Source organism: Mchenga conophoros, linkage group LG7 (genome assembly GCF_057382185.1).
Source record: "Mchenga conophoros isolate Kocher_MC1m ecotype Shallow Benthic linkage group LG7, M_conophoros_male_GT1.1, whole genome shotgun sequence".
NCBI lineage: Eukaryota > Metazoa > Chordata > Actinopteri > Cichliformes > Cichlidae > Mchenga > Mchenga conophoros.
Window position 1 is genome coordinate 57,325,134 of NC_140532.1, and position 24,505 is coordinate 57,349,638.

At 41.1% G+C, this 24,505-nt stretch overlaps 2 pseudogenes; one reads left to right on the plus strand and one right to left on the minus strand.

Moving 5' to 3' along the window:
- Positions 1-7,262: 7,262 nt before the first annotated feature.
- LOC146571269 (protein O-mannose kinase-like) lies at positions 7,263-12,805 on the plus strand (annotated as a pseudogene).
- Positions 12,806-13,369: 564 nt separating this feature from the next.
- LOC146571270 (thyrotropin receptor-like) lies at positions 13,370-23,883 on the minus strand (annotated as a pseudogene).
- Between the last annotated feature and the right edge of the window lie 622 nt (positions 23,884-24,505).

Here is a 24,505-nt window from a genome sequence, read left to right on the forward strand (position 1 = left end):
CGTGTGGGGTACCTCAGGGATCTGTCCTGGGTCCAATTCTCTTTTTACTTTATGTATTTCCCCTAGGCCAAATTATTAAGCGCTATAAATATATCTCCTATCATCTCTATGCTGACGACATCCAACTATACTGTTCCTTCAAAATGTCTGAGTTTTATAAATTGTCTAATTTAAGTAAGTGTCTGACAGAAATCAACAAATGGTTATATGACAATTTTCTCCAACTAAACTCTGATAAAACAGAAACTCTAATTATTGCTCCAGACCATATGGTCCCAGAAATTAGACAGCATATCAGCTTCTTAGACCCTTACGTAAAATCAAGCCTTAGAAATCTCGGTGTCTTATTTGACAGCTCGATGTCGCTCGAGCAGCATTCTAAGCAGCTAGTCCGAAACTGTTTTTATCATTTACGGAATATTTCTAAACTCAGACTAATGGTATCAAAGCTTGAACTTGAGATGATTATTCATGCTTTTATTTCTTCTCGTTTAGACTATTGTAATGGCCTTTTTACTTGTTTTAACAAATCAGCCTTAAATCGTCTTCAGACTGTGCAGAATGCTGCAGCACGTCTCTTAACAGGCACCAAGAGAAGATCGCATATCACTCCAGTCTTGGCCTCCCTTCACTGGTTGCCTGTAAATTTTAGGTTTCAGTTTAAAATTTTAGTTCTAACCTTTAGGGCCCTGCATGGTCAGGCTCCTCAATATTAATCTGACCTGCTGAAATCACATACATCTTCTCGGGCTTTAAGGTCATTAGATCAGAGACTGTTGGTGGTACCACGCACTCGTTTTAAAACTCGTGGTGATCGGGCCTTTCAGACTGTGGCACCACGGTTGTGGAATTCTCTCCCACTGTCTCTTCGCTGCACGGACTCCATTGATTGTTTTAAGAAACAGCTGAAGACATTTTTATTTAGAAAAGCATTTGATTAATTTCTTCTTATGCTGTTTTTATAGTTTTATTGTTTTACATTGTTTTATTTACTGTTATATTGTTTTATATTCCCATTTTCTGTGTTGTAAAGCACTTTGTGATTTTTATCTGTGAAAAGCGCTATATAAATAAATTTTACTTACTTACTTACTTACTTCTTTGCCCCCTCTGGTCGGAATTCTGCGACACAAGGGGCCAATTGTGATAACCCCGGCACACAGTCCCGCGGCATGGAGCTATTTGACGTTGCAAAACGGGCAGCTGAAAAGCTGGCAATCCCATGGCCCGCGGTGACAACGGAGACCTCCACCTCACGATACGAGGGTAAAAGGCTCCCCAAAGCAAAGCGCACTACTAAGCAGGTACTGCCGCTTTTCCCCGAATGCGTGGACGAGGTCACACGCTGCTGGGCAAAGCCATTTTCGTCACCCAACCCCGTGCAGGGAGCGGCGGCGTTTGACTGCGCTGGAATGAAAGAGAAGGGCATCTACCAAATTCCCACAGTGGAGAATCTGGTGGCTTCTCATCTCCACCCAAACCAGAAACTTTCCATGTCATCTGGTCCGTCCCTGCCCTCCAAGGCCGAACGCCTGCAGTCCTCCCTGGCTGACAAGGCGTATAAATCGGTTGCCACCACCGCGAGGGCATTGAACGCCTCATCGCTCCTGCTAGCCTACTCGGCGGAGCTCCAGGACCAGGCTGCTGCGAACCCGGATGCTAGTGAGTTGTGGGAAGAGCTGGGCGTAGTTACAGACCAGTGTCTCCACCTCACTAGAGCAGCAGTACAAGCGGCGGGCAGAGCCCTCAGCATCATCGTCCTACAGGAGAGGGCAAGATGGCTGAACTTGTCGGGGCTTTCGGACAGAGAAAAACGTGACATTCTGGACGAAAGCATCTTCCCCGCTGGGCTTTTCGGGACCGCCGTTGCCACCATGCAAAGACGGTGCGAGGAGAAGAAGAAAGAGGGAGAGGCCCTGCAGCTGTGTCTCCCTAGGAAGACCCAGGCTGCGCCTCCACCCGGTCGCCGCACGTTCGCTCAGGTCACCAGCCGGCGTGCCGACGTTTAAAATCCCTCGCCGCCCAGCCCCGCAGGTCGCGGCCCAGGGTCCTCTAGGATCGCAGAACCCTAAGACCCACTGGCCCAAGAAACACGTCCCGCCTGCTGCTGCTCAGGGTGCCCCACCAGCAGCCAAGCAGTCGGACCGCAAGAAGAAGCAGACTGCCTAACATCCCCCACGGGGAGATCGGAGCCGGACCAGCCCGGGCTCAAAGTTCACTCCAGGGCTCAGTTCCGGAGCCCGTTCGGAGAAGTGTGTTCTGCCTCCACCTTTCAGCGCCTGGGACTCGAGTTGGATCCCACAGAGCGGATTTCAAAAAAGAGACGACGAAACGCTGTTCAGCCGAATCAAGCATGTCTGTCTCACAAAACACAGTTTATTAAAAACTCACCCGTTGCATCCAGGCATGTTGCCAAGGGCACGGGAAAAATGTGTGAAAAACACAGAAAGTATGTTGAAAAACATAATGCCCCCACGCACCCAGACACCACCGGGGTTGATTCCCTCAGTGGTGTCCGGCCCCATAAGCGCTGGTCAAGCGCGGGCCGCCCGCGCATGCGCAGTGGGGCCTGGTCCGAAGGACCAGTTTCCGCCACAAGAGGGAGCCAGAGCTCCATCTACTGTGGAGTACCTGTCTTTGGGGCCGCTGTCAGCAAGAATAGAGAGATGGCGAGCTCTCGCTGCGCCAGAATGGGTTGTGAGGACATTAGGGTGAGGCTATCGTTTGCAATTCGCAACCACCCCTCCCAGATTTCACAGAGTGATTTTCTCTCTTGCAAAAGGCGAATCAGCCAGGATCCTGCAAGAAGAAATAACTACCTTGCTATCAAAGGGAGCAGTACGAGAAATACCCCAGGAGCAGAGCCAATGCGGCTTTTACTCAAGGTATTTTCTCGTGCCCAAGAAGGGAGGGGGACTACGTCCGATACTGGACCTACGGGCTCTGAATCAGCATCTCAGGTCATACAAATTCAGGATGTTGACGACCACCACTCTGCTGCATGTAGTGCGCCCAGGCGATTGGTTTACATCAATAGACCTGAAGGACGCATATTTTCACATCCCTATTTACCCGCCTCACAGAAAATTCCTGCGCTTTGCGTTTCAGGGCAGAATGTACGAGTACCAGGTCCTGCCGTTTGGTCTCTCACTGAGCCCTCGGGTATTTATGAAATGCACAGAGGCGGCCATAGCCCCACTGAAGAGGCGGGGCATCCGCATAGCAACATACATAGACGATTGGCTGCTGCTATCAGAGTCAGAAATAATGGGAAGAGAGCACACCAGGTTGACAGTGGATCATCTGATGGCTCTGGGTTTCACCATAAACTACCAAAAGAGTGTCCTGCAGCCAGCTCAGGCCATCTCTTTCATAGGAATAGCTCTAAACTCCGCCTCGTACAGAGCGTGTCTCTCTGTGGACAGAGTAAAAAAAATGCTATCACATGCCGGCATTTTTCAGTTGGGAAGATACAGTGGGGCAAAAAAGTATTTAGTCAGCCACCGATTGTGCAAGTTCCTCCACTTAAAATGATGACAGAGGTCAGTAATTTGCACCAGAGGTACACTTCAACTGTGAGAGACAGAATGTGAAAAAAAAATCCATGAATTCACATGGTAGGATTTGTAAAGAATTTATTCGTAAATTAGGGTGGAAAATAAGTATTTGGTCACCTCAAACAAGGAAAATCTCTGGCTCACACAGACCTGTAACGTCTTCTGTAAGAAGCTTTTCTGTCCCCCACTCGTTACCTGTATGAATGGCACCTGTTTGAACTCATCATCTGTATAAAAGACACCTGTCCACAGCCTCAAACAGTCAGACTCCAAACTCCGCCATGGCCAAGACCAAAGAGCTTTCGAAGGACACCAGGAAAAGTATTGTAGACCTGCACCAGACTGGGAAGAGTGAATCTACAATAGGCAAGCAGCTTGGTGTGAAAAAATCAACTGTGGGAGCAATCATCAGAAAATGGAAGACATACAAGACCACTGATAATCTCCCTCGATCTGGGGCTCCACGCAAGATCTCATCCCGTGGGGTCAAAATGATCATGAGAACGGTGAGCAAAGATCCCAGAACCACACGGGGGGACCTGGTGAATGACCTGCAGAGAGCTGGGACCAAAGTAACAAAGGTCACCATCAGTAACACACTACAACGGCAGGGAATCAAATCCCGCAGTGCCAGACGTGTTCCGCTGCTGAAGCCAGTGCATGTGCAGGCCCATCTGAAGTTTGCCAGAGAGCACATGGATGATACAGCAGAGGATTGGGAGAATGTCATGTGGTCAGATGAAACCAAAGTAGAACTTTTTGGTATAAACTCAACTCGTCGTGTTTGGAGGAGGAAGAATACTGAGTTGCATCCCAAGAACACCATACCTACTGTGAAGCATGGGGGTGGAAACATCATGCTATGGGGCTGTTTTTCTGCCAAGGGGACAGGACGACTGATCTGTGTTAAGGACAGAATGAATGGGGCCATGTATCGTGAGATTTTGAGCCAAAACCTCCTTCCATCAGTGAGAACTTTGAAGATGAAACGAGGCTGGGTCTTCCAACATGACAATGATCCAAAACACACCGCCCGGGCAACAAAGGAGTGGCTCCGTAAGAAGCATTTGAAAGTCCTGGAGTGGCCTAGCCAGTCTCCAGACCTCAACCCCATAGAAAATCTGTGGCAGGAGTTGAAAGTCCGTGTTGCTCGGCGACAGCCCCAAAACATCACTGCTCTCGAGAAGATCTGCATGGAGGAATGGGCCAAAATACCAGCTACTGTGTGTGCAAACCTGGTAAAGACCTATAGTAAACGTTTGACCTCTGTTATTGCCAACAAAGGTTATGTTACAAAGTATTGAGTTGTATTTTTGTTATTGACCAAATACTTATTTTCCACCCTGATTTACGAATAAATTCTTTACAAATCCTACCATGTGGATTCATGGATTTTTTTTTCACATTCTGTCTCTCACAGTTGAAGTGTAGCTCTGGTGCAAATAAAATCATTTTAGGTGGGGGAACTTGCACAATCGGTGGCTGACTAAATACTTTTTTGCCCCACTGTATCTCCCATTCAGAAAATGCCTGCAGATGCTGGGATTAATGGCGTCTTCACTGGCAGTCATTCCACTAGGCAGACTGCATATGAGGGAATTTCAGCGATGGGTTGCATCACTGAGACTGAATCGAAAGCGCCATACCCACCGCTATATCAGAGTGACAGCAGACTGCGCTGCAGCACTCCACTGTTGGAGAAATCCCACATTTCTCACTCAGGGGGTGTCACTGGGAGCTGTCACAGCCAGAAAGGTGGTGACCACGGACGCGAGTCTCACGGGTTGGGGTGCCACTCACGAGGGCAGAGCAGTGAGCGGCAGCTGGGACTCACAACAGAGGGGTGCTCATATAAATTGGCTAGAATTGCTAGCAGCTTTTCTAGCACTGAGACACTTCCTTCCCCTGTTGAGAAACCACCATGTTCTGATCAGAACAGACAACACCACTGTTGTGGCGTACATCAACAGACAGGGCGGGTTACGTTCCTGTCCTTTGCACATGCTGGCTCGCAGACTGATCATGTGGAGCAGCATCAATCTGTTGTCACTGAGAGCTACTCACATTCCAGGAGCTCTGAACTTGGGAGCAGACTTAATGTCCAGGGGAAACCCGCAGTACGGGGACTGGACCCTGCACCCACATGTGGTGACCCAAATCTGGACCCGCTTTGGCCAGCCACAGGTCGATCTGTTTGCCTCGAGGGAGAACGCTCAGTGTCCACTGTATTTCTCCCTGAGGGACCAGGAGGCTCCGCTAGGGGTAGACGCATTAGCTCACAACTGGCCACATGCTCTGCTTTATGCGTTCCCTCCACTGGCCTTAATTTCTCCCACTCTAACCAGAGTGAGAGAGAGAGGGCTAACAATGATATTGATCGCCCCAAGGTGGAAAGTTAGCGGAGATTATGCCCCTCTTGTGGAGCGAACCTTGGCCTCTCCCTCTCCGACGAGACCTAGTCTCCCAAGCCAGGGGGGAGATTTTTCACCCTCACCCCGAGCGCCTTGCCCTGTGGGCTTGGCCCGTGAGAGGTTGAATCTGAGTACGGCAGGACTCCCCTAGGGTGTTATGGCCACTATTCAGAGTGCTAGAGCCCCCTCCACAAGATCATTGTATGAGAACAAGTGGAGGGTATTTGAGGAATGGTGTGGAAAGTCTCACACTCTCTCCTTTCAGTGCTCTGTGACAACAATTCTCTCCTTTCTCCAAGAACTGTTAGATAAAGGAAAGGCCTTTTCCACAATTAAAGTATATCTAGCAGCCATTTCAGCCTGCCATGTGGGCTTCGTGGATGGCCCGGTGAGCCATCACCCGCTAGTCTGCCGTTTCATGAAAGGGGCACGACGGCTCCACCCAGTGTCTAAACCTCTCGTTCCCACGTGGGATTTATCCCTGGTGCTGGGGGCAGTTTCACAGCCTCCATTTGAACCACTAAACCAGGTGGAAATAAAAATCCTGTCTTTGAAGACTGCATTGCTCCTGGCTCTCGCATCTGCGAAGCGTGTCAGTGATATTCATGCGCTGTCAATACACAAAGAGTGCACCCGATTCACGCGGGATAACTCTAGAGTCACACTCAGGCCAAATCCGGCCTTTGTGCCCAAAAAATCCTTATCTTCAATGCACCCCATTGGAGCTGGAAGCTTTTTGCCCTCCTCCTTTCTCTTCCCCTGAACAGGAGCGCCTACATACTCTCTGTCCAGTTAGGGCTTTATGTACCTATATAGAGAGAACGAAGGCTTTCAGGAGGTCGGATCAGCTGTTTGTTTCCTGGGCTAAACCACATCTTGGCAAGCCCATTAGCAAACAACGCATTTCCCACTGGATTGTTGAGGCGATCCAATTGGCTTATTCCAGCACGGGTCTGTCCCCCCCGGAGGGGCTTCATGCTCATTCTGCCAGAGGGATGGCAACTTCTTGGGCCCTTTTTAGGGGTGTCTCTATAGACGAGATATGTGCAGCTGCGAGCTGGGCTTCACCTTTGACCTTTGCAAGGTTTTATAGGTTGGATGTCACTGCACCGTCTCTAGCCCACACTGTGTTAAGTGTGGGTCCCCACGAGACCTCCTAAATTGGCAGTCAGTCGTTCAGATGGGCTTATCTGGCAATACGGGAGTCTGCATATCCCCATAGTGAGACACCGAAACGAATGTTTGAAAGAGAACTTGAGGTTACTCTATTCCGTAACCCCTGTTCTCTGATAACATGAGTGAGGTGTCTCACCAGATCACCCTCCTTGCACGAAGCGAGGAAGAGGTGAGCTTATCTTGAATGACGGGTGACGCTGCGTCACACCCTTTTATAGGGAGGAGGTGCCCCTCCCTGACGCAAGCGTCACGACTGCCAGCCAATACTGGCTGGAGTAATGATATAGAGGCTTCTGAGGACAACTCACTCATGTTATCAGAGAACAGGGGTTACGGAATAGAGTAACCTCAAGATATATGGACCTACAGCGGAGTTTAGACTCTCTCTCTCTCTCTCTCTCTCCCTCCGTCACTCCTAAAACTTCCCCTGTTTTTTTGCTCATAAGCAGAGAGTGCTTGCTAGTGCAGTCGTTAGACGGTGAACGTCACGAAACTATTCAGGAAAAAACGCCGCATATATTGTTTATCATGACTCTGGTTTTACGTGGCCTATCAACACAATTTAAAAACTGGTATATATCACCTTGTTGCTTTGTCTTTAAGTGGTCATGTGATTGGCTTACCACGACTACTTTATTCTTCCTCAGTCAAACAGCAGCACTCATGCGATTCTTTTGCCCCCTGTGCTCCAGGTGTTGTGCTAGACCAGCAGTGCCCAATCCCGGTCCTCGAGAGCTACCGTCCTGCAGCTTTTAGATGCATCCTTGTTCCCACACACCCGAATCAAATGAATGGCTTGTTATTAGGCCTTTGCCAAACATGATGGCATGCTGAAGAGGTAATCAAACCATTTGATTCAGCTGTGTTGGAGTAGGGATGCATCTAAAAGCTGCAGGATAGTAGCTCTCGAGGACTGGGATTGGGCAGCCCTGTGCTAGACAGTGATCGGGAGCGTGCGCAGCTGCTTAAAGCTGTAGCGTCCAGATTACTTACGTACAGTGTTGGTCAAGTTACTTGAAAAAAGTAATCAGTAATTAGTTACTTTTTTTGGGAAGTAATCAGTAATCCCGTTACTTTACTGATTACTTATTTTCAAAAGTAATTAATTACTTAGTTACTTAGTTACTTTTTAAAAACACGATTTACAACCTGAAGAGGTGATAAAGCGATATATCTTTCAGCCCAATTCTACTTTTTTCTACATAATCTATCATACAAAATGTAATCAAATGGAAAAGTCTCTTTTTTTAACTTGTTTTATCAGTTTTAATCTTTTAACTTTATGCATCAAGCAAAAATTTTATTATATGCAACATTCTCTGAGTTGAATAAATGAGTTTAACATTTAAACCTATTTTCTGCACATTCCAGCACATAAAATAAATATTTTTTTGTTTACACTCACTCTTTCAAATAGATGCAAGTAAAACACAGCAGAACATAAATAAAGTCAAAGACTCAGCGGTCCTGTTGCTCTATTTTCACCTGTAAAGCAGGGCTGCGGTAGGCGGAGGTTTACCCTGGTGCAGGTGTGCCACAGCGGTCAGTGGAAGGATACGGCAGTGTCTCTGTGAGTTTCCCATTATGTCGTTGCGCTCTCGGTGCTTGCTTGGAAGTTTAGGGGTTTTTTTTCGCTGTAAAAAGAAGTTTTCTTACAAGTAACCCGTTACTGCCCATCTCTGCTTACGTAGTCAGCTACTTCCGTGCAACTGATATAAGATGCGGTAAGCTAAACACAGCTTCAACCGTTTGTTTGTTGAAAAATAGTAACGGACCGCATTTTTTTGTTAGTGACTGTAACGGCATTGTAACGATAAGAATAGTAATTAGTTAGATTACTCGTTACTGAAAAACGTAACGCCGTAGTAACGCCGTTACTTGTAACGCCGTTATTCCCATCACTGGTTTTAAGACATGACAGGAATTGACAGGGACAGCCAGTCACTCATGATGAAACACAGCTGAGATTTGAAAAATAGTGACTGTGAGTGGCTGGCACAAAAGTAGATGTACAGTTATCAAGAACATTACCTCTATCCCTGGCATAGATTTGTTTTGGATTTATTCCCAGTAATAAAGTTGAGCACACCAAAATGAATGAAGGTGTGTTCACCATTTTAAAGTAAGTAATAGTGATGGTAAATTTGATTCTTTTTACTGAATCGAGTTTTAATGAGTCACTCACCAAAGTAAATCGGGTTTTTTGAGTCATTTGATTCACTGAGTCAGTTGACCAGAGAGTGCAAAAAATTTACATTTTCACTTAAACTTAATTTGTTTCTCTTTTCATGTAAATCCCACTGCTAAGATGAATGATTAAAAAAAAAAACTATTTTATAGAGCAAAAAAGAGCAAAAACATTTCTAAAATTAAGCAATTTTCCTATCAAAATTGCTTAATAAACATCTGTTTTTGTTTTTTTTATTAGTATTTTCCTTAAATGTGTTAAATATATATTTTCTCATCTAAATGTCCACTGAGCTGTGAGCCAGGGGGCGGTAATGGCGCCTTAACATTGGTTGCCAACCAAGAAGAAGAAGCTGTGAGCCAGGAGGGAGGGGGTGAGTGAGTGAGTGATTCGTTCCCTCGCTCTATGATTCAGCACAGGAGGGAGGGGGTGAGCGAGTCCTGAGTGATTCGCTTAAGCTTACGATTCAGCACAGGAGGGAGGGGGTGAGCGAGTCCTGAGTGATTCGCTTAAGCTTACGATTCAGCACGGGAGGGAGGGGGTTAGTGAGTCTCTGAGTGATTCGCTTACGATTCAGCACAGGAGGGAGGGGGTGAGCGAGTCCTGAGTGATTTGCTTACGCTTACGATTCAACACAGGAAGGGAGGGGTGAGTAGCTCAAATGTGTTGTTAGCATGTTAGCAGAGCGATGCTACTGTGAACCGAGGAGCTATTTTCTTGATGTGAGCTCTACTCAGGGTTTTTTCTTCCAGTTCAGAGCAGAAATGCTTTTGTTAAGAAACTGGCTGTTGTTCCCCCCCGCAATTTTAATTATAAGCTAGATATATTTCTACTAAGCGAATTAGTTTGCTAACAGAAACAGGGATGAGTCAGTGAGTCAGTTGGGCTTGTGCGTCATGATTCACGAGTCAGTAAAGTGATTCTCGAGTTTTGAACGATTCGTTCACGAATCGAACATCACTAGTAAGTAATTTGTTACTTCGTTACATTTGTTAATACTGGGAGAATAAGAAAATAGATAGGCTAGTGGATATTTTCCCGAAAATCTTTAAAGAAAAACTATTTTCCATCATTTACTACTTTAACCAGGATGGTGGTGTGGTGGTTCTGTGGTACACAGGACCACCACACACCATTGTTAAGGCTACACAGCAGGTACAGCTGACCACACAATATACCTCTGACCACAGTGGCCAAAGGGTGTGAGAGTAAGGCAGGAAAATACTGCTTTTCAGCCTCGTGTTGTCCTACTCTTTAATATCTGTAGCTGTAATTAGTACACTTACAATATCCCTTTGTCATTCCTCTTTTTATTTTAGATGCAGGGCACAGTGGGTCAGCGCAGCAGGACTACTGTGGCCTACATTGTTCCAGTAGTTGGAATATGTGCTGCTGCTTTCCTTCTTACCAATATCTTCATTTACCTCTATCTGGACTCTGTGTATCAGCCTGGTTTGCAGCAAGTTTCACCTCTGGTGGGCTGTGTGCCTCAACACTTTAAAAATGCCAACCATGAAAGACTGCACCGCCTGGCTCCAGTGTTTACAAATAAATGCTGAAGTACACGAGCTGAAGCTGATTGACCAGGGAGCAGTGAAGAAGGTAGACAGATTTTTATATATATGTATATGTGTGTGTGTGTGTATTGGCTAAGTTTGTATGTGTATCAAATAAATGTAATGTCAAGAGATTCCATGTTAATTTCCCATTGTAACTTTAGCAACTTATCATAGTTGTGACACTGGACAACATGTCACAACAAAATACAAAGTACGCTGATGTTATACAGATCCCACATTGTTTAATGTTCAAAAAAGAAAGTTTTAGGGCAAATTGCTTGTAACTTAATTGTAACATTCACATTCGTTACCATGAAAAAAAAATCTCTCTTGAGCTCTTGAGAGTGCCTCTCGATGAGGTGCAGAGGTGGACGATGAACTCAACCTGGATGTCTATTGTCTCATGTAGTCTTTACTGAATTCACTAAATGCCAGAGTGGGTGTAATTTACCTCTGCAGTGGAGTCGGGGGGGGTCGCCCCATACTCTGTGGTGGTGCTACTGCTGTGGGCCCGTGTCTGAGTCGCCTGGGCCCCCTGCTTTTGATGGCTTCTGGGGAATGAGGGTGACTATGGGGGTCAACAGGGGAGCTGATATTTGATTTTATTGTATTTAAATTAAATAAAATTGATGATAATAATAATAAGATTGAATGAAATATGACATTCAAGTGGACCAGTATAGCAAAAGCCGTAATGGTCTACTTGGTAAAATAAATCTGTTGGGCATTTTTCTTGGCCTTTAGACAATAACTCTGATTCTAATTGCTACAGTGTCAGACGGGACATACAAAAAGAAGAAGAAAAAAAAGCATAAATAAAGCTAAAATAATTGATTATGTCATAAAGTAATACATGGCAGGTTTGTACAGTTAAAAATACAGATTTTGTTAAAAATATTAATTTTTATCATTGGCAACAGTCAGTAGACCTTGTGAATCTCATCTATTTTGTTTTCTTTCCTCAGGGTTTATTTGGCAGAGTGGAGAGGCCAGAAGGTAGCTCTGTCAAGGCTATCATCTCTCAATTACTTGGAGGATTTTCTCCATGGATTTCAATGTTACAGGCTCTGCAGAGCCCCCAGGTGGTTCAATTGGTGGGGTTTTGCCTTGAAGAGCACATCATTTTGACAGAACACCACCCGTTTGGCTCATTGCTTAATCTGGATGATGTTCTTGAAAAAGAGCATTACCAGCAACACAACAATTGGGAGATGCGGCTGAGGCTAGCTATAGATTACGTCACCATCCTCCATTACCTTCATAACAGCCCAGTTGGGCGACGAGTTATGTGCGATTCAAACAGCCTTGAGAAAACTCTGTCCCAATTTCTACTGACAAATGACTTTCATCTAGTAGTGAATGACCTTGATGCACTTCCTGAAGTGGATATGTCCAGAAACTTGTCAGTGAAATGTGCCATCGGGAGCTCACTGGAGATTTTGTTGCCCCAGAGCAGCTATGGCCATTCAGAAACAATGGAAAGCCATTTTCAGACAATCTCATGCCAGAGTATGATGAGAAGACCGATATTTGGAAGATCCCAGATGTGACGTGGTTCCTTATGGGAAAGGTACCTGGTGGGGATTTAGTCCATTTCCATCTTTTTCAGATCCATGAGAAGTGCAAGAAGAAGGATCCCACTGACCGCCCTTCAGCTTTTGATGTTTTGAAGGTTTACAAATCAGTCTACAGCAGCATGGTACGAGACAGTGCTGGGTTTAGAGATATGCTGTAGAGCAGCAGTCCCAAACCCCTGCCACATTGATCAACATCCAATGATCAAAGACCCGGACCAATGACTTTACCTTTTTCACATAAATAGCCTCCTTGACTCCACACTCAAACCAGTGTGTCTCACTATCCAGGATGTGTAAGTGCTATGTCCAGATGAACAGATAAGATGTGGTCCCAAATGGAGCTATTTTTATTTCATTTTAGTTATTTACATATACTAATGGCAAGGATCCAGTTTGATTATAAATAGATTTATTAGAGTTGAATTAGTCTGCTACAGTGATCATAATGGCTTGTCAGTGGCTTTATCAGTGAACAAGACATTGTTTTAATTTTTTTTTATGCTTCTTACCCTGAAAACAATCTAATAAGTAGCCTTTTTTTTTTTTACAGAGAAAAGAGCAGTTAATTATACAGAACAACCAACAATCTGCAGCCTACCTGGGTCTCACTTGCTGTTCGTTTAAATTAGCAGTTTAGAATGTTTAGAATAAATGGTAGATCACAAAAAGTTAGGATAAACCTGCTCTTTACATTTCCCATTGTTTAGATATTTTTCCCCTTTGGTTGATATTTTAAATCCCATATGGACCAAGGTTTGTTACCTGGTTCTAAAAACGAATAGAAAATAGAAAATGCAATGTTTGTTTTCTCGTGATTTGAACTGTTCTGTTTTTCTTATTCCACCTTATGGCTGGAATAGTATAATGTTCAGACATTTATTTATTTATTTGTAACCGCATCAAAGACATATACATTAAATATTGAAATTCAACCTCATGGTTACTTCTCCGTTTAGGTGACATAGTACACTTTTGATTGATCAGGTCTGTGAATATGTAACCATTTATGACTATTACTATAAGAAATGGACATTAATCAAATTTAAAAAGCCACTTTTTGTTTTTTGAGTCTTATTTGTTTTGGGATATGGATGCTGGGCTTTGGGGTAGACATTTTCTTTATATGTAGGGAGTAATACTGACTAGTTGGCTTCGATAGAGGTGTGCTTGCCGTTGACAAAGACCCATCTGACTCAGCATCATCAGGATATCTCTGTGAAATGCCTTTGTCAAGATAGCATAAAAAAATGGGTTGGTGCAAGAGTTGAGAGGATAGAAAAGAACCAGCAGCACCTGTTGAGAAAAAGACATAACCCTTATTATAAATGAGGGAGGGAGGGGGGGGTGCATTAAATATTACAAGTATGTAAAGTTATACCTTGGAATCTGTGACAGTTATCATCGGGTGGTGGAAAGCTGCAGACAGGCCGTAGAAACAAATGGGAGCCAGACATAAAAAGTTGGTGAAAATAATAACAGCCATACGTTTGGCCATGCTCGCGTCGTATCTGCTGGAGTTATGATTGGGATTGTGTACCATAAAATAGATGTGGATGTAACATAAGCATACTACCATAAAAGCAGTGACATTAACAATCAAGACAGAAATAATGTATGTCGTGCAGCAGTTGTCCCAGTGTCTATAGGTAAGCAGATGCTTACTTTCTGGTAACTGCTCACACCAACTACTGGCAGCAGTGCAAGAAACGCACACAACAACCAGCCAACAAGCATTAGCACAGATGCATGACGCAACCTCATTTTTCTGTCTGGCCTGATAGCTGAGAAGATGGCATTCCAGCGCTGAAGACTGATTAGAGTTAATGTGAACACAGACAACTCACTGGCAAACACAGATAATATTCCTACTATATTGCAGCCACTTCCTGTTTGCCAGGTAATTGCATAGTGATGATAATTGGAGCGTGTGTAGAAATCCACAAATGCAATGACCAGCAAGTAGAACCCATACAGCAATCTGCAAATGCCAGGTGACCTATAAGAAAACGGGTAACAGACATTTTCTGTCGACTGGTCAACAGGATGAAGAGCACCAATAGGTTTGCTGAAATGGCAAATAAACTGACGACCCAGACCAATATCCTGAGGATGTCTTTACTCATCACATCTTCACAGGGGTTCAAAGCATCAGGCAGGGGGGTGCATGAGGGTCCATCATCTGCGTCAAGTTCATTACACAGCGAAAAGTCAAAAACTTCACTGAGATGCTCTGAATATGTTTTTACATAGAACAAAGTATCATCTGAGACTTCTTGGTTGGGCAAATCAGTCTGTTGGGATTGCTATTTGCACTGCCATGAGTTGGAATACCAAACTTTTTAGATTTCAGATGTTGTGAGATGTTGTACTCCAGATACCTCTGAGAGAGCATTGCAGAAGACAGCTGCAGCTTTCCTGAAGTAGCCCATGTCAGGTTGCAGATAACTGCCTCAGAGTGTCTTGCACAGAAATGAAAAGAGTTATTTTTCAGGGAATGAATTACAAGCATATTTTCAAATACAAATTTTGTGACGAAAGTGGGTTGTTGTTTAACCACATTTAAATTGTAAATAAAAACAATGCAATAATCTTCAAATCATTTAAAGCCTATTTTTAATTAAAAATGCAAAGGCAAGTGACCATATGTGCTTTTTTTTGTTACTATTAAAACAGTTAGGACATAGTCTATGTTTACCACTGAGTTTCATTATCTCTTCTTTTAAGAACACTGTAAATGAAAGTCTTTTTACATTAACTATTCCTGTGATTTTTGTCATATTTTTCTATTTCATAAAATAGCTTTTTGAATTGTTAAGAGGTTTGGAACACAGGCAGGTCAAGTTAGCACCTACATGCTTTACTCTGGACTGTTGTTATACATTCAGAATTTGGTTTGGCTATCATTCAAATAAACATGTGTTTCTCCAAAGCCACACTCAACATTAATGGAGATGTACAAGATATGTACATTAATGAACCCCATAGATGTTGACTTTTAAACTGTGCCCTAATAACATGTCCCTCTCCTCTTAAGCCAGAGGATGTGATGTCCGTGATTTCTTTTGAGTTTCTGATGTGGAAGTCATGCAATGAATTTGAAATAAAGCCTGATTTTTGTCATTATGCAACTTTTCCAATTTTTTTTCTAACTCACTTTAATTTAAACTTGCTGTTGTATTACATTTAAAGTTATAATTAGTGTATCAATATGAACATTTATTATGTTGTCTTTGCACTATTTTAAATAGAATGTAAATTTGCAAATAATATTTTTTTTCCTTTTTTGGAAACGTGTTTATTACACCATGAATTACTACATGTGATGCAAAGTGTAAAAAGTAAAAACCCATAATGGTTTTCACTTGTCACTTTGTGATGTCAGAGTGTTGGATCTTGTCTGAGATACAGACAGTACTCGACAATAGTTTCCACCTAAAGACTAAAATAGTCTTAAAAAGTATAACATAATATGTAGTATTATAACCACATTGTGATAGCAATCGCAACAGTCAAAAAACAGCAATTAATCACAACACTATATAAACAACACACATTGCAAGTTGTTATGACCTTATGTAGGGTTTGATGTTACAATTAGCTCACTTTTTTGTTTCTGTAAATTTATAGCAGTCATTGAGCAGGTTATATAGGACAGCATAGTGAATGTTAAGTCAGTATAAATTCTGTGTAATGTTTGGCTAAAGATGGAAACAGACAAAACAAAAGCTGCAATCTACAGTGCATCTTTTTTCAACTGTCAAATGTTTAAATGCTAAATTATTGCCATGTTCTAAGTAACTATTTTTTCATACACTAAAATTTTTAGCTAGTAGCTAGTTACAGCTTTTGAGAATAACCAAGGCCTAATACTATGGACATTACAACAGAAAGGAGAAAGAAGTACACAAGTAAAAGAAAAACAGGGAATATTTTCCCAAGACTTACCCTTGCCCTCTTTTCAGCATTTTAAGACCACAGCAATGGCTTGGGAAGGTCAATTCAGCGCTTTGTAAGTGAACAAAAGCTCTTAAGGGGGGCAGCATTTTTAAGGCCCATGTGTTTTTAGCTTGGAGCTTTTCAATGTTCTTCATACCTTTTGATGGTAAAGAGTGTACTTTGGTATCTGAAAGATCTCTGGATTGACAGACAAATAGTTAAGAATTAATTCATTGGGCTACAGAGCTCTCTCTCTCCCTCTCTCTCTGTCTTTCTCTGTCTTTATATAAAGGAAGGGTGGGAGAGAGAATAAAAGAGCGAGAGAGAGAGAGAGATTTTTGTCAAGAACACTTTGTCTTTTGTGAATTCTGTACTCACAGGTGAGTTGGGCCTTGAATCACACCATAAAATGCAAATTCCTCTATTTGTTCTAAATCCAAATTCCTATCAAGATACCTGAATATTTGGGAAAAGATGGGGAACAAAATGACATGATAAAAACTATTTAGTTTTACCAAACCTTCAGTTTTAAAATGTATTTTTTTCTGAAAAGTGTGTTTAGTAAAATGAAACTGACAAGAATAACAAAGAAATGAACTGTTGTACAATGTTTCATGTCCATTTTGAATTAAACAACAACAAAAAAAAGATTGAAAACCATAATCAATGACATTAGAACATTTTAAAGTATCTGAAACAGTATACCTACAACTACCAAAGGGGCCAACATTATTTGACCCTGCCCAGAAATTTTAGTCATTAAAATTGCTTGTTCACTTGAGGCTATAATCTACCTATGACTTATCCCATCTATCAAGCACGTTAGTAAATTTCAGACACAAACTATATAGACAAGAAATAAATAAATACAAGATGTGAATTGAATCTTGTGTCCTATCAGTTTAGTGAATAAATCAAAAGTTCATACACTTCCTCCAGTTTGGTTCCATTGAAAGCATAGTCCTGGATCTCTTTCACACCATTGCTATTCAGCACACTAAAAAAGGGGAAGAAAACCCTGTAAATCTTAAATCTTCATAATTAAATTTGTTGTTAAACGTTAGTTCCATCTCTATGTTTCACACTGACATGTATGCCATTGGAAACGACATTAAATACATTCTGTTGTCATAATCTGCAGGGTATGCATATTGGAAAACGATTTTAAATCAAGCCATCAAGATATGACTGATGTGCAAACCTGCATCTTTAACATAAGGCGTATAACCAAAAGTATTGTAGTTGGTAGAGTTCTCAAATATACTGGGCTACAATCTCTGGTCAGGTGTGGTAACTCCTCCAGTCTGCATCTTTGGGCAAGATACTGAACCCCCAGTTGTCCTTGAAACATTCAGCTGAGTGGGAGTGTGTGCCGCTGTTTGACAAAACACTTAGTCATAGAAGTCATAGAAAACAATTGCTGTATGTTTGTCTGTTTGATTGGATGAAAAAAAGCTTAGAGTAAAAAGTGTTCCATTTACTCATGAAGTACCAGTCTATTTACAGTTGCTGTGACAAACAGTCCCCAGCCCTCAGTTTGAAGCGTGGGTCTGCAAAACCAAAGGGGAGGGAAAAGTCAGGAGTGTGAAGCAGGGGTTCCTCACAGAGAGCCTTCTTCACCTGTACAAATGCCACCTGGCACTGCTCCGTCCACTGGAAGGAGATCCTTCAAGGGGCTGGTCAGATCCACAAAGTTCAGGATAAACAAGTGGCAATAACCAGCCAGCCCCAAGAACTGCCCTTTTTGTTGGTCATGGGAGGCAGGCAGGATGCGATGGGTGCTGTCTTATCCATCTGAGGAACTGTTTCAAAATGGTGCCCTATGAGCGAGCTGCTACTGGGGAGAACAAATCTGCAAAACACTGTTGCAATGCAGTAATATCCACTCTCTTGGCCTCTGTAAGGTGGTCATCACAATGGAGGGAGGTGGGAATGGTTGAATTTAGCACCTCCAGCCCCAACTCATCTCTTTCCATCACTATAGCTCACCAGAGAAACAGTTTGAGCCTCTTTCCATGCTTTGAGGAGGTTGAAGTGATAACGTCTCATGGACAGAAGGAAGGAAGGAAGGAAGGAAGGAAGGAAGGAAGGAAGGAATTTTATCCCAAACCATGACCGTCTTTCTAGACCTAACCAATAACCATATGCCAGCAAGTATGAAGAGTCATCACCAAGCTCCATTAACATGGCAAATTAAGAGATAAAATGTGTTGCATTATTAGTCATTGACATTAAATTAAACTCACATAGTCAAAGTATTCAGAGATATTCCAGTAAAGGAATTAGCAGGTATGACTTGGATAAAAACATTCTCCACCATCTCTCTGTTAAAAAGGAGCAAACACACACACAAAGGCTTCAAGTCAAATTATTAGAGGAATGTGCAGAATATTTATGACTAAATGCTACATACAATATAAAATGGTCTTGGCTGGAGTGAATATGCTGTAGCCCAGGAAAGGTGGTGAGACCTGTGTTTGTGATCCCACTGTATTAAAAGAAAGCTGAGTCAAGAATCAATAAATGTACATAACTTTTATGTTGCTTATTTGGAAAACAAACAATACAGTCATAATATAAATAAACAAATAAAATCATACTTACAGATATTTTAAATTAGGCAGATTCTTAAAAGCATCTTGATCAATATATGACAGTGTTTTGATGCCATTTAGTTGTCTGTTGGACATGAAAACATACACAGAGACACAAACACAAAATATTTGCATTTTTTCATGTAATGCTTTTTTGCCTAAAAATTTTTTTCAGTCTAAGATATCTCCAAAACTGTTTTAATTATAGAAACATCCATAGAAATCTTTTCACAAGTTATCTACTGTAACACTTTCAACCTGTTATACATGTGTTTGAGTATATGAGTATCTGACAGGAAAGGGGGCTTGTCATATTGGGGCTTGTTATATAAAAATGCAAAGCTAATGACAAGGGTTTAATAGCACAGTAACCCTGTACTTGAAAGGAGAAGCTGGTGGGATTTAGGAACCGAGAAGAACCATGTAAGGATTGAATAATCTGCTGAAATAATCGGTACATTACTGTATAATTATGTTTTACATCTAACCAACCCATCTCCAACATTAAAAAAAGCCAGGTCTTTGAAAATCATTTTGCCAGTACTACTGCAGGACAGAGGAAACATGATACAAGACTTATTTGTATTTTCTGAAGCATAAATCCATTCATTTGATGATTAATTTCAATTACATGTTAAATTTTTGTGCATGAAATTTACATACATGTGTGTGACCCTGGACAGGTTGTAGAAAGAATGCCTTTCAAGATATCTTAATGTACTGTCATCAGATATGTATCTGAAAAACACACAAACAAAGTACAACTTCTGATTTGAAGATTGAGAGATTTAGAAAGAAATAGAGAGAGAAATACTGTTAATTGTCTGAACAACTTTTAAAAGACAAAAATGATGGTCACTGAATCAAATTTGATATCTTCTGATAAGAACATTATTAGATACAGATCCTGGATGGATAAGAAGCACAACTATGAATAAGAATGAAAAAAAAAATATATATAGCTGATAATAAAGCTCTAGAAACTCACAACTCTGATGTATGGGCCGAAGCCATTTATTGACAAGACAATAAATGGCTTGTTCTCCAAAACTTAAAACTCACCACTGCAGCTCTACTGCAACCTCCTAGCAACATATTAACCTTTACTTAAAATATGTCTGTGAAGGTTCTCAGTCATCCAGGTCATCGTAGTCAAAGGACCTTGCAAAGAAAAGTGTCTGGACTTCTTTAAGTTACTTGAAGACGTTTCACCTCTCATCCGAGAAGCTTCTTCAGTTCTAAGGTCAAATGATGGAGAGTCCCAGATATAAACCTAGTGGGAGTATCCCCCTACAGAGGGACAAAAGGACCCCCTGATGATCCTCTAATCACCTGAGCCAAGGTGTGAAACTGGGTGTGGGTCCCAATCAGCCAGAGTTTCGGGTGAGTTCATTGTGAAACCTGGCCCCACCTTATCATGCGAATTCCTGAGATCAGATGGCCCAGGATGTGAGTGGGCGTTAAGGCGTCTGGGAAGGGATCTCAAAACTGAGATCCCTTCCCAGACGCATGTATTTTACTTAAAATACATTACTATTCACCTATCTTAACTAATCATAGGCTGATTTCTAACCTTCTTTTTATTTTAAACATTCTTGAAAGAACAGTTGTAAAACAGCACAGTATAATTCCCAGAAGAATGGGTTATTTGAAGAGTTTCAGTCAGGATTTAGAGTTTATCATAACACAGAAACAGTAGTGAAGGTTACTAATGTTCTCTGACAGTGGACTCATCGTTTGCTTGTCCTGCTACACAGGACACAGTACAGCACCTGATACCCCTCACCACCAGTGGTGGTCAAGTTACTTGAAAAAAGTAATCAGTAACTAATTACTGATTACTTCCCCCCAAAAGTAATCCCATTACTTTACTGATTACTTATTTTCAAAAGTAATTAATTACTTAGTTACTTAGTTACTTTTTAAAAACACGATTTACAACCTGAATAGGTGATAAAGCGATAGATCTTTCAGCCCAATTCTACTTTTTTTGCACAATCCATCATACAAAATGTAATCAAATGGAAAGGTCCCTTTTTAAAACTTGTTTTATTAGTTTTAATCTTTTAACTTTATGCATCAAGCAAAAATTTAATTATATGCAACATTCTCTGACTGGAAGAAATTTGTTTAACATTTAAACCTATTTTTTGCACATTCCTGCACATAATTCTTTTTTTTTTGTGTGTGTTTACACTCACTCTTTCAAATAGATGCAAGTAAAACACAGCAGAAAATTAATAAAATCAAAGACTAGCGGTCCTTTTGCTCTATTTTCACCTGTAAAGCAGGAGTGTGGTAGGCGGAGGTTTACCCTGGTGCAGGTGTGCCACAGCAGTCAGTTGAAGAATCCACGAGTTTCTCTGTGAATTTCCCATTACGTCGTTGCGCACTCAGTGCTTGCTTGGGGGTTTTTTTCGCTGTAAAAAGGAGTTTTCTTCCCACGCACAACGGACACTAATGTTTTTGTCACTTTTTATGGAATCATACTTAAAGTAGGGTCAGTACTTCCACACTTTAAACGCTCCATGCTCATACTCTCTCCTGCACTTGATATATTATCCATTGTTGATCTGCACACAGATGTTGTCACGAACGTCGCACTTGCTTTACTGTCAGGAGACATTCTCGCAAAAAAAATCACGGTTTTAGTAACGCAGTAACGCAGCGTTCCTACGGGAAAGTAACGGTAATCTAATTACTGTTTTTGCAATAGTAATCCCTTACTTTACTCGTTGCTTGAAAAAAGTAATCGGATTACGCGTTACTGCCCATCTCTGCTCACCACACAAAATTTGCTAAGTTCCAGGGGGTTCTATGCAGTAACCAGTTCAATTTAAATAAGACATGCTTTCCTTTGATAATATTATTAGATGACATACCATACATTTTCACTGCTATGCAGATAATACCAGCTTTATTTATGCATGAAGGCAGATAACAGAAACCAATTAGTTAAGCTACAGGCATGTCTTACAGACTTAAAGGCTGTCAGGGTACCTGCGTCACTGACTAAAGTGTTTTGTGTTCATGGGTTTTTTGAATGTTGTTTATTCATTCATTTTTATTCTCTGTGCGACCTATGTTTCTTAGTCTAGTTTCTACCATTCTTGAGTTTATTTCGAGTTAGGTTGTCCTGTGTATTATATGCACACTGCATATAATACACAGGCAATCACTGAAGAGTGATAGTGTTGACAACTTCAGACAGAAACAAGGGTATGCTTTTAATAAATTGCTTTCCTCTTTTAGTCACAGAAAATGGCTGGCTCTCCCTGAGCCTGGTTCTTCCAGAGGTTTCTTCCTGCTAAAACTGAGCTTTTCCTTCCCTCCGTGACCAAGTACGGGCTCAGGGGGTTATTTGATTGTTGAGATTTTTTCTCTACTGTAGTAATAAAGCAACCTGAGGTAACTGTTCTTGTGATTTGGCACTGCATTAATTAAATTTAATCTAATTGAAATTAACCAATTGCATGTATTCAAATGTCTTTTATCTGATTCCGGCAAAAACTGAGGTTCGAGTTGAATGAATCTATGGTTGTATGGATGATTTTGTGTCTATTTATGAATCCATAAGTCAATATGTTTTAACCTAATCTTTAATGTGTGGTTTTTATCAAAACCGTGATGCACTTTGTTTTCTGTTTTTTGAAATGTGCTACACAAATGAAGCTGTTATTACTAAACCTGACAGCGTTGTTATGAAATGAAAGACTACATTTTAGAAATGAAAATGTCCAGAAGAGCAAGGCACAACAGAAGATGTTACTTCAATCTGGCCATTCTTGTGGTCTTTACGGAATCATTTCATTTTTATTTGCTCTTTATGACTGTGTGTTTAATGACAAAATACCTTAGTAAGGTATTTTGAATTTAAATCAGAGTTTGCAGTGTGACAAGGATGTCTCTTTTTTTGATCACAGTGGTAAGTTGTTGAACATATAACCTGTTCCACTAGATGCCATTTTTAACACATATTCGGTACAGTACTAATAACTGTGCAGTACTCTGTTTTTGGTAACTATTGTCCTTGATGTAAATATGTAAAAAAAAATGTGTATGTTTCTGTTCTGTGTCCTGTATACTGTTTGTTTGTATATGTGTTTTTCTTGCTGCTGTTACAACCAAATTTCCTCTTGTGGGACAATTAAAGGATTATTCTATTCTATTCTATTCTATTCTATTCTATTCTATTAAAAGGCTGCTCAAACCACAATAGCTGGTTAATACATTTCTCTGACTAGAGGACCAAAAATAAAACAAACAAGAGTAGTCCACAGGCTACATACTTTGTAAACTCCTTCTACCAAAAGTAGAGCTCTCTGCGTTTAACCAGACCAGTGAGCTATGAATACTCTACCCCTTCTGAACCATACATTCCACCTCAATCAGCTCTGCATTAGCAACATACACTGATTTTCATTTCTGCATCAACCATCATGTCATCTATAAGACCCAGGGCAGTATATACTTCAGTTCTGCTTTAACTTTTACTTGAGGGGAAGGAAAAAAATGCCCGTAATGTTAATAGTTAGAATAGTTAAAAGTTTTGTTGAAAGTCTCATTTTTATTAAGCATATAGGAAACATATACTAAGAGATAACAGTGCCTTTAAGTCTCATATAAAATATAATATATAATAAGAGGTTTATTTTTATTACAATAACTGTAATTTTTGTCTTCAGTCAGTACTTGCAATAGAGGATCATGAAGGTAATTGGTTAAGCACTAGTTTACTGTCAATATTGTTTATTTACTTTGTTGAGTAGTAATCTACTAGATTGAAAGAAAGAGGATAGTTTTGTAGAAAGTATCTTACATTTGTGAAATATTGGCCAAGTTTGCAAATGCATTCTCAGGAATAGAATACATTCTTGTCCCCAGAAGCCATCTAAAAGAGAAATTGAAGGCATTTCAGTCTAACCACAACAGTCACAGAAATCAGCGGTTAAGGACTGTGGTTACTTACACTTCCTTTGTGCTGGAATGGAAAACAGGAATAACCTCAACTCCAAAGCACGACACACTGTGGATTTCCCACTCACACTGGCAATGAGGTGGACAATACTCCAGATGAATAGTAGTCTTGACAAGGATAAAAGTTAAAATAGTAATATGAAAAACAGAATTCATTGTAAAAGCAGTACTTGTGAAGACTCTGCTCATTTGAGTTTTCAAAGCCACTGGGCTGTCCTGGATTTTGGCCAATTGCAAGTGCTCCACAACTGCCCTTCAAAATAAGATTTTGAATATAATTTTCTACTTGTATAATGCAGATTATACAGTAAATATGTTAGGTATATATTTGATCAGTATTAAGAGTTTAAATCTTATTAAATCTTATATCATCATTATTCTTTTGATACTTTTAATACTTTCATTAAACCCTAAAGGCATTTTTTTGCCTAGGCTGTTCATTTCTTATTTCATCTGAAATAAAATTATAATAAAAACTTGCTGTCAACGGACCACTGAGGCAGGCAGAACTTATACTATTTCTAGTACTA